We start from the raw sequence: 5,035 nt of genomic DNA on the forward strand, positions 1-5,035 counted from the left end.
CTGCTCAGTGAACCGGCCAAGCCAGGCTGGGTTCTGATCAAACTGAGCAATGAGGATTCAGCTTGCATATCGGATTCACAACTTCTCTCCAACTGGTTACTTGCTTCATATGACCTTTTTAATTGATAGGCCCAAAGTTTTTTTGTTGTTGTTGTTAGACAGAAATGAATGGAGATAATTTCTCAAGCCTCATCTCAGATTCAGTCTCCTCCGTGAGCTATTTCCTCAGCAACCAAATCTGTCTATTCCTCCACCCTCAGTCCCAATATAGCTTCTCTCCTTTTTAACCCAATATGAATTTGGAGGCACCCAGAGTTTTGATCACAGTTGGCCTCATAAGGCAGTTACTGCTGCCTGAGGACTTCTCTGCTCCGGTGCTACTTTCTGACCGTGGGCAACCTGACAGCGAGGACCGGCTTGCTCCTCTCGCCTCCCTGAGGAAGGCAGCACCCAGCTTAGCCCGCAGGAGCTCACTGATGAACGGTAGAACCAAAGGACTCCTAGACTCCCCCTTTTCCTTGCCCCCTCCCGGTGACTGATGGGCTGCCCTGGCCACATTCTGGGAAGGAGATTGCCAGGAGGTCTTCTCAACATGTTTCAAATAGATCAGGTCAGCATGGTGGAGCACACAGGACGGCCTGAGCTTCAGAAACGTGTTGTGTCTTTTGACTGCCTGTAACTTTTACAGCCGTTGTCTAATCTGAGAGCTACAAGCAAGATCGCCACTGACGGTGTTCTGTGAAAATTCCTTGAGGACAGTGGATATCTTGTGTTCCAATGTATCCCCACAATGGTATGTGGTGCCCGATGCTCAGTAGGGGTTGGTAGAATGACTGATTGGTTCCCGGCTTTGTGGTGGCTCATTAATCCGTGATCTGACCCCTCTCTCCAACTCCAGATGGGGAGGAGGGACTGATAATCTGCAGAAAATCAATGATGAGAGGCAACAGGGAATCAACGCACCTACTCCAAAAGAAGGATCTGCAGTAGATCACGAAGGACTAATGCCATGCCTTTGTTAAAGGGTTGGTGTCTCCCCGTTTATGCTGGGTGAACACTGGGAGGGACAGCAATAGCAAAGAAAGGAGAACTTTGAGATCAGATGTCTGTTATAAACGGTGGAAGCTTGGATTTAGCAATAGAGAAAATGTGGCTGGTGATGAACCCCAATTTAGGCATCTTTGGGTGCCTCTGCATTAAAAATTTCATTCTGGGGACCTGGAAAGCATTGTGGGAGTCAGAGGTAGGCGAAACCTCATCAAAGCAGTTTCACATTCTCACATTGAATCTCACTGGAAGGTTAGGTGGGTGGAGGAGTAGATGTCAGCCCAGGATAAGCCCTTCTCTCCTGGTGAGCTCTGCTCTGCCACGAGGGCTCCCTACTTAGGGCAGCACTCCTATTTGGGTGGGGTTAGCCTTTCCTCTTCTCAGGAGCTGGCAGGACTCAGGCCAGTTGCCCAAAATATTATCACTACCCTTTCACTGAACCCTTCTTCTCTTTAAGCATCCACTCAGTGTCCTGGTTGTGGGTTTATTAGGTCTCTTTTGGTTGTAAGTGACAGAAATCCAACTCAAATAAGCTTATACTAAAAAAAAAAGAAAGAAAGAAAACGTAATAACTTTCACAATTTATAAAATTTAGAGGTAAATCTCCAAGATAAGGCCCTGCTGGAATCAGATCCTCAGATGCTATCACCAAGTATCTGTCTTTGCCATCTCTCAGCTCTGCTGTCTTCAGGCTCTCTTATGCAGATGACTGGGATGACCAGGTCCAGGCCTCCTCTCTACGTTATTAACAAGCCCAGCAGAACCAGAGCGCTTCTTTCTCAGAAACTCCAGCGAAGGCCCCGGAGCTGCTCAGTAATGGCCCAGTTTTGGGCACTTGGCCAGCTCTATCCAATCACTGAGGTGAGTGAGACTCATGGTTTTAATGACAGAGTCTGAGTCCTTTGCCCATCCCTGGAGCAGGATGGTGTCCAGGTGGAATTAGCTGTAGCTAAACCACATGGACAGAGAGGAAGGACAGAGTTCCTCAAAGAAAACTGGGCTATTGTTAGCAAAAATAGGATGATGGTAGCAGGGCAAATTTACATTATAATGGATAAGCGCAGTCACTCTACAAGGATTTCTGTATCCTTCCTACATGTAAGAGTGTTCATATAGAAATACTTATTTCTTGGGGGCCGGCTTGGTGGTGTAGTGGTTAGGTTCATGCACTCCACTTTGGCCAGCCCGGGGTTCGTGAGTTCGGATCCTGGGCGCAGATCTAGACACTGCTTATCAAACCATGCTGTGGCAGGTTTAAAACAGAGGAAGATTGGCACACATGTTAGCTCAGGGACAATCTTCCTCACCAAAAATAATTTTAAAAAGAAAAGAAAAGAAACACTTGTTTCCCTCTAAGCTCTAAGAGCTGGGCTTCTAAAATTGGGTCTCCTCCTTCCTATTACCCTCCCAGTTCTATATAGGAGCTGATTTTTTTTTTTAGAAAGTTGGATATTTTCTTGTGGAGGACAATCATCAAGAGATCAAATAACTTTTCACTTTTTTCCATTCAAGCGAAACCATCAAGAAGCACAACCTCCGCTCCTCCACAAGGACAAACATTAAGTTTCTCAAACTAATTATCCGGGGACAGGCAAACATCATAGATCTGTCTGAATGGAACCAAAATGTCCTGTGGTTTGAGCCCTATCTCCAGGAGGGTAGAGAATTTGGAGTCAGCCATGGGACCCACCTGGCCTTGACTGATGTTGAGACAAGGGAGGTTTGGCCCTGGCTCTGCCGCTGGCATCCTGGGTGAGCCTGAGTTATTCACTTGTTTCCTGAGTCTCAGTTTTCTCAAATTTAGCATTAGGTTTTGGGCTAGATTTTTTTTTTCTAGTATAGTTTGTTCCCTTTCTAGAGCATTTGGTTTTTAGGTGACATCAAAATCCATAGTAATCTGGGTTGTATCTTGCCATGTTTGTAGGTGGCAAAGCAGCATTGTAACAGTTAAAAAAAACCTTTCAACTTGATTCAAAAAGAAGAGTGTGAGTGACAGTAATGGTCATCTTTCTTTCAGGACAAGAGATGCCACTAGGACATGGATGTCTTCAGACCAGCATGGACCAGACTTAGTTTCTAGGACACGATCAACCAACTACTATGTGTCCACTTGGTGGTGTGAAGCTGCCCCCAACCATAAGCAGATGCCTCCTGCAAGCTTGACATATGGAGAACGTGAGACAGGGAAGGAGAGGGACATCCACGCACAGGGAGCCTTGGAATTTAATATAATTAATATTTAATTGCTCTAAGATATTTCATTATCGGAACTGATATGCTACCAGCCATGACGCTCAGTTTGGGAAGGTCTTTCCATCCAAGATTTCCAACTAGACACTGAGGAAGTTATACTGAATAATCACATTGTGTTGAAACCCAAGAGTGGGGTCTGTGCCTGGCACAGGGGCATGTGATAGGTGCAGAGTGAACAAATGAATGAATGAATGAATATATGGCTAAGTACTAAGATTAATTCCAGTTCTAACTCCCATGACTGTGAATACAGAGATCTCCCACCAGGAGGGAAGACAGTACATGGGTGTAGGAAGATGCGAAAAAATGGAGAACATGGAAAATGTGTGTCTGTAAACTAGAGAAATGGGTTGTGTGGCAGGAGAAGAGATTTTTGAAAAGAGAGGTCATCACGTTTAGCTTCTGCCCCCAAGGACTGCTGAGAAAGGAAGTGCTTGCTGGGGCTCTCTGACCACTTCCTCAGTATCCCACCCTCCCCGCTGCCCACTCAGCCTTCACTCTGTGGAGTTGCAGCTGAAGCAGAATCAACAGAAGGTGTGTTGGGGAAATGGCAGTGCTTTAGTGACCACGATTACCGGGCATTATCTGTGTTTATTTTCTGCCCCTGACCCTCTTCAAACCCTTCCTCCGCCTTTCGTGGTGGTGTTGGTTAACCTGAGTGCAGGGAGCTTGAACAGGACTTTTGCAGGAGGTAACACACACACACACAGACACACGCACACACATCAGAATGCAAATGTGAGAGAAGTACTCGCAGTGCAGGAATAAGGAAGGTGCAGAACTATAAGATAAGTTAATTCAGATCTGTGAGGTGAAGGAAACCTTGGTACATTTGCTCCCTCAGCTGAAATCCCTACCCTTAGAGGACTGGAGCCTGGGGAGTGCCTGGTCGAGGGCTGAGATCTCCCTTTCTTGATGATCAGGTAATCCTGGATATGTGAAAGATGAGATGGACAAGAATAAAACGCATTGTAGGATCAGGGGTACTCATGGGTTAGATATCTGCAAAGGAGGTGATTCAGCCAGCTGTCAATCATTGTCTTAGGGATGCATTTAGGCATCTCAGTAAATGTTAAAACCAGTTCCATCAGGGGAAGGACAGACCAGATGAGGATGGCAAGATGCAAAGGTTAATCTCTGCTATGTGATGGGGGCGGGTTTCTGAAGCTGGCAGCAAAAGGGCAAGCAGGCTGGCCTCCACAGCAGCGAGGTGTGAGACAGGAGACAGCCGCGGAGGTGTCTGGGTAGGCTGATGGGACATCTGTCAGGGCAGTCAAGGCTGGGGGCACGGCGCCGGGAGGAGAGCAGGCCTGGGGAAGACAGCAGCAAGCAAAGCAGGGCCCAAGTGTGAGAGGAACAGGCACAGTGGGCAGGGGCTCATGGGTAGGGGAACAGGACTCCACTCCTGGGGGGCAGTGTGTTATGGGCCCTGGAGATGGACAGCCCGAGTTTGAATCCAGGCTCTGCCACTGAATAGTTGTGTGTGTAACTTTGGAAAAATTACTTAAGCTTTCTGAGCTTCAGTCTCCTCATCTGCCAGTGGGATATTTAACCTCCTTGGGTTACTTTGAAGAGTCAACATGATAATCTGTGTAAAGGATCTGGTTCAGTGTCTGGACACAAAGGGGACTCTGTCAAGATTAGTACACCTGAGTGCTTCGTAAACATTCCTGGGGGCACCAGAGGGTGGCTTGCTGATAAGAACCAGGTACGAAGTTAGAGCAGGACCCGCAGC

General features: G+C 47.1%; 1 long non-coding RNA gene across 1 annotated transcript; it reads left to right on the plus strand.

Annotated features, from left to right (window-relative positions):
• The first annotated feature begins 685 nt into the window (after positions 1 to 685).
• LOC138924358 (uncharacterized) lies at positions 686 to 3,496 on the plus strand. Its single transcript, XR_011439403.1, has 4 exons — positions 686 to 793; positions 899 to 1,025; positions 1,724 to 1,908; positions 3,065 to 3,496. It is a non-coding gene; the product is annotated as an uncharacterized lncRNA (long non-coding RNA).
• The last annotated feature ends 1,539 nt before the right edge of the window (positions 3,497 to 5,035 follow it).

Source organism: Equus caballus, chromosome 5 (assembly GCF_041296265.1).
Source record: "Equus caballus isolate H_3958 breed thoroughbred chromosome 5, TB-T2T, whole genome shotgun sequence".
NCBI classification, from domain to species: Eukaryota; Metazoa; Chordata; class Mammalia; order Perissodactyla; family Equidae; genus Equus; species Equus caballus.